Source organism: Amblyomma mixtum, chromosome 6, assembly GCF_055824585.1.
Source record: "Amblyomma mixtum isolate Tamu chromosome 6, ASM5582458v1, whole genome shotgun sequence".
In the NCBI taxonomy this organism is placed as follows: Eukaryota; Metazoa; Arthropoda; class Arachnida; order Ixodida; family Ixodidae; genus Amblyomma; species Amblyomma mixtum.
The window spans coordinates 98891696-98897695 of record NC_143017.1 but is presented as its reverse complement, the minus strand read 5'-3'; the positions used below and the strand labels follow the sequence as shown (position 1 = coordinate 98897695).

Here is a 6000-nt window from a genome sequence, read left to right as displayed (position 1 = left end):
TCAGGGAACATATTTTTGTGTGCAGTTTTCAAATGTGCTATTTAATTTAGTGTAAAATAAGTCCTTATGTAGTTTGTATGCTTTTGAAAAATTTTGCTGCAGGGAACTTGCTAAAATGCATGCCGTTGGTTTTTATTGATACTCAGGAATGCAAAAAAAGATGAAATTATCATTCTCTCCATCACAGGACTTTAGTTGTAGTGTCTTGAAGGTGCCACTTCAGAAACAGGAAAAAGTTTTCAAATGTCATCTGTCTAGCCATTGTTTTTCATACTGTTTTATGATCTTTGGTTGAAGGCTGTAGTGTTGTCTTGGTTTTATCCACGAAAGAGCTAGTAAATTCTGTGGTTAAAAAGAAGCACTCACCAGTGCGTAACATGGCTCTGCTTGGCATGTCGCCTCAGGAAAACTTGTCTGATATAAATTTGTTTTTCTCTGCATGGCATTAGAGCAAGGTACCCACTATAAATGGTGCTTAGCTCTGTTGCAAATTTTAGCATGAAAGTTAGATCTCTTGAATCATGAGTGAACTACATATGGAAAGTTTTTTCATGACTGTATCAAGCATTCATCCTGCAGACTGGGGCCAGAGTCGCGACCTTGAATAGGAATGCTTGTATTTTTGTAGTTTCCAGCTTTGTTTTTCAGAACTTGTTTCAACTGTTCTTGTCCATTGAATGGTAGCATGATCGAGTATATTGAGCACCTGTGCACAAATGCATTCGCCACTTTAAAACAGATGTTAATAAAAACACTTTTACTAGCTGCTGTTTATATTGAATATGTGTATACTGTGGGAATTCGTTTTTCCTTCGCCGACCGGAGGCAGCTTTCTCCTGGCCCAACACGACTGCAACCCTCTACCCTCTCTCTCGGATTCCCTCCGAGTAATATCGGAGAACGTGGTGGAGAGGTGGCTCCCCTCTCCTTCACCTCTAGTCTTCGGCGGCAGTTGGAGAGAGAGAGCGATGGCGATGCAGGCGCATGGGTCTGGGCCACATACGCTGGGAGCCGCAGCTGTCAAGGTGACGCCACTACGTTTGCGTTGCTGGCCTGCTTGCCGCCAGTGCTGCACCAAGGAGGCCACCAGTTGGGGAGAAATAACTTTGCTTGCTGGCTATTCCTCATGTTATCCTTCGTGGCCACAGCTGTGAGTGGTCCTATATCTCTGACTGTACTACAGACCCCACACAAATGGCACACCAACGTGGGTCCCCCCTGGAGGTCCCCCAGGGAGGCTAGCTCATGAACATTAACATGACGCCTTACCGCAGATGCAGTACTGCAAGGTCCGTGAATGAAATCGCAAGTGCAGATACTGACCAAACTACTGCACTGGGGGATCTTGGCCAGTATGCGAAGCCAAGCCAGGTGGCAGAAACTTCCAAACATCGTCGCTCCGATGCGTCTCCAGTGCGACCGTAGGCGCCGTACGTCGAACGAGTTTCACTTATTGAGATCCCGAGCTACTCGTCAAGCCTCCACCGCCAGTTGACGACAGCCACCTTTCCCGCTCCGCTCAATCAAGCCAGCCAGTTGGTCCAGCTCATGGAATAATGCCCCGCGGTCCAGCTCCGCCAGCGCCCGGCCGCAGGTGCAGTAAATGCACTTTGTCATTTGGCTTATAATCGTGCAAGGTGGAGGATGCAGTACGAAAACGCTGCTGAAGTGCCGAGTCCAGGCTCACATTTACGTGGCCCGTAAATACTTGCCACCAACTGATGCTGTTCAAAAGGAGAGTGCGAATGTGTTGTCGCTGATGTGCTGTCACGAGCACCGATTAATGACACCCAACCGACAGGCTGAAGGAGCTTGTAGCGAGGAACACCCCGTCTGCGAAAGCACCGAGAGCACATACCTTGTTGGAGCGGGGATCTCCCTCGAGGTCATTCAGCAGACAGGAGCTTCTAAAGGCTCAGTAGGAAGAATCGTTTTGTTAGGAGCGGACCATGTCTTATTGAAAAGACAGACCTTCCAACCAGCCAGGCCAACCGCTAACTAGTGTTGCTGGTAATGCAGCAAGCGAGTTGGAGATTCTTGCTGGTGCCGATATGGAGCTTTGCTAAAATACATGTCAGGTAAAAGAGGCGTCAAAGGAGCGCTTCAAAGCAGTTATTCTGCACAAGTGAGCGAGCACCGAGATCGAGATATCAAACCGCCCCTGGGGGCATTTGCGAGATCACATAATGACTATAATCTACACATGCCGGGTGGCTTAAAAGCAAGCGAAATGCAGCGAAGTGTTTGATTGCAAACCATACACTTCCCTGCATGATCAATGAGTTAAGATAGGCAGAGCAGAACGGTGGGGTTAAAGATTAACATGCAGAAGACCAAAGTAATGTTCAACAGTCTAGCAAGGGAACAGCAGTTCGCAATTGGCAGCGAGGGGCCGGAAGTGGTAAGGAAGTACGTCTACTTAGGGCAGGTAGTGACCACTGATCCGGATCACGAGAGGGAAATATCTAGAATAAGAATGGGGTGGAGTGCATACGGCAGTTTCTCTGAGATCATGAATGGCAGTTCACCAATATCCCCTAAGAGAAAAGTCTACAACAGCTGTATCTTAGCGCTACGCACCTATGGGGCAGAAAAATGGAGGCTAACAAAGAGGGTTCAGCTTAAGTTAAGGACAACGCAGCGAGCTATGAAAAGAAAAATGATAGGTGTAAGCGGGCACGTGGGTGAGTGAACAAATGCGGGTTATTGGCATATCCTAGTCGAAATTAAGAGGAACAAATGGGCTTAAGCAGGGCCTTAAGGACAACGCAGCGGGCTATGAAAAGAAGGATGATAGGTGTAAGCGGGCGCGTGGGTGAGTGAACAAATGCGGGTTATTGGCATATCCTAGTCGAAATTAAGAGGAACAAATGGGCTTAAGCAGGGCCTTAAGGACAACGCAGCGGGCTATGAAAAGAAGGATGATAGGTGTAAGCGGGCGCGTGGGTGAGTGAACAAATGCGGGTTATTGGCATATCCTAGTCGAAATTTAAGAGGAAGAAATGGGCTTAAGCAGGGCCTTAAGGACAACGCAGCGGGCTATGAAAAGAAGGATGATAGGTGTAAGCGGGCGCGTGGGTGAGTGAACAAATGCGGGTTATTGGCATATCCTAGTCGAAATTAAGAGGAACAAATGGGCTTCAGCAGGGCCTTAAGGACAACGCAGCGGGCTATGAAAAGAAGGATGATAGGTGTAAGCGGGCACGTGGGTGAGTGAACAAATGCGGGTTATTGGCATATCCTAGTCGAAATTAAGAGGAACAAATGGGCTTAAGCAGGGCCTTAAGGACAACGCAGCGGGCTATGAAAAGAAGGATGATAGGTGTAAGCGGGCGCGTGGGTGAGTGAACAAATGCGGGTTATTGGCATATCCTAGTCGAAATTTAAGAGGAAGAAATGGGCTTAAGCAGGGCCTTAAGGACAACGCAGCGGGCTATGAAAAGAAGGATGATAGGTGTAAGCGGGCGCGTGGGTGAGTGAACAAATGCGGGTTATTGGCATATCCTAGTCGAAATTAAGAGGAACAAATGGGCTTAAGCAGGGCCTTAAGGACAACGCAGCGGGCTATGAAAAGAAGGATGATAGGTGTAAGCGGGCGCGTGGGTGAGTGAACAAATGCGGGTTATTGGCATATCCTAGTCGAAATTTAAGAGGAAGAAATGGGCTTAAGCAGGGCCTTAAGGACAACGCAGCGGGCTATGAAAAGAAGGATGATAGGTGTAAGCGGGCGCGTGGGTGAGTGAACAAATGCGGGTTATTGGCATATCCTAGTCGAAATTTAAGAGGAAGAAATGGGCTTAAGCAGGGCCTTAAGGACAACGCAGCGGGCTATGAAAAGAAGGATGATAGGTGTAAGCGGGCGCGTGGGTGAGTGAACAAATGCGGGTTATTGGCATATCCTAGTCGAAATTAAGAGGAAGAAATGGGCTTAAGCAGGGCCTTAAGGACAACGCAGCGGGCTATGAAAAGAAGGATGATAGGTGTAAGCGGGCGCGTGGGTGAGTGAACAAATGCGGGTTATTGGCATATCCTAGTCGAAATTTAAGAGGAACAAATGGGCTTAAGCAGGGCCTTAAGGACAACGCAGCGGGCTATGAAAAGAAGGATGATAGGTGTAAGCGGGCGCGTGGGTGAGTGAACAAATGCGGGTTATTGGCATATCCTAGTCGAAATTAAGAGGAAGAAATGGGCTTAAGCAGGACCTTAACCCTTTACTGCACGATTTTTTATTTTATGATAAGATTATTTCAGGACATGCAGGCAGTCATAAAAATCACTATATGCACATGGAAATTTGATTCGCTGGTTATCAACATTTTTTATTGGCTGAAAAATGGTATGTTGCATATTTGCAACAATGTGCACAATGAAAACACCTTGCAAAGCTGAACACCGTTCTTGGTGAGAATGAAATACAAATAATGACCACTGAATCAACCACAGTAAAACGGTCATTTCATTGTGTGATACACGTAGAAGCAATTGCTCTTGTTTGTAGAGCAGAGATGAATGCCACACTTAGAACAGTAGCTCATGCAGATTCCGGTGCACTTGGGAAACTTGCAGCGCTGCCTCTTTTGGCTGCAAAGAACCCAGTAGCCAATCTGAAAGAATATATGTGATTATAACCTTTAAAACAACTCATGATTGTTTAGAAATTATACCTCATCTAGCCGAACATCCTGTGTAGGAGTGGGTGCAGTTGGGCCCCTCTTCTTCTTCACCTCAATGGCTTGTTCAATAGATTCGCTGCTTGGTCTGCCCCTTTTGTTCAGCTGCTTTTTTCCCGCCTTGCAGAGTGATGTAGCCAGATCCATCTTGAATTCTGCTAAGGGAAGAATCCTAGTTGCGGGCCCAGCAGGGTTGTTTCTTTGATAGGCTTGATAAGCTTTCACTGTCAGTGAGGCTTCCACGTGGTTGAATATCTGAAGCATGAAAAAATTGACTATTGTGTGTAACGAAATTTTCATCACAAAATAAATACAGAGCAAATGAATAAACTGCAACGAATAAAAAAATGGTACTCTACGAACAAAAGCATACTCAAAGAACTTACACTCAGGGTCATCATCGCTTCCAGAAAGGTCACTGTCTTCGCTTTCTGAAGGAAGTGCTCGGCCATAGAACGTTTTAGCATCCATCGCCTGTTCTGTCAAGAAAAACAACCAAGGTGCACATTGTTGCATATGTGCAACATACCAACTTTAACGCGCCAGAAACAAAATATTGCATTATAAGAACGTTTTCTGCCTTACACACATTAACAATGATGCGTAGTAAAGACTAAACAATTTCACTGCACATTATCCAGTTCAGAAAGGCATAAAAAACGGCAAAACTTACCGTTGTTACAGCACGTGAGCGCGCGAAGCATCCACCATGTTTGTTATGGCTGTGATTCCACTGAAGCAGGACAGATGGCAGCACACACGATGGCGCGCTTTTCAAACCTATGTTGCAGAAATGCAACAACGAGCACAGGAAGCTCCAACTCAGATTTCCTTTTGTTTTTGGAGCCATTTATGCTAATGTTGCATATATGCAACAACGTGCAGTAAAGGGTTAAGGACAACGCAGCGGGCTATGAAAAGAAAAATGATAGGTGTAAGCGGGCGCGTGGGTGAGTGAACAAATGCGGGTTATTGGCATATCCTAGTCGAAATTTAAGAGGAAGAAATGGGCTTGGGCAGGGCCTTAAGGACAAAGCAGCGGGCTATGAAAAGAAAAATGATAGGTGTAAGCGGGCGCGTGGGTGAGTGAACAAATGCGGGTTATTGGCATATCCTAGTCGAAATTTAAGAGGAAGAAATGGGCTTGGGCAGGGCCTTAAGGACAAAGCAGCGGGCTATGAAAAAAATGATAGGTGTAAGCGGGCAGAGTGGGTGAGGGAACAAATGTGGGTTATTGACATCCTAGTCGAAATTAAGAGGAAGAAATGGGCTTGGGCAGGGCCTTAAGGGCAACGCAGCGGGCTATGAAAAGAAAAATGATAGGTGTAAG

The 6000-nt window shown here is 46.3% G+C and overlaps 1 long non-coding RNA gene across 1 annotated transcript; it reads right to left on the bottom strand.

Moving 5' to 3' along the window:
* Positions 1 to 4879: 4879 nt before the first annotated feature.
* On the bottom strand, positions 4880 to 5547 carry LOC149339829 (uncharacterized). Its single transcript, XR_016283822.1, has 3 exons — positions 5344 to 5547; positions 5057 to 5149; positions 4880 to 4925 (listed from the first exon to the last, which is right to left on the bottom strand). It is a non-coding gene; the product is annotated as an uncharacterized LOC149339829 (long non-coding RNA).
* Positions 5548 to 6000: the final 453 nt, after the last annotated feature.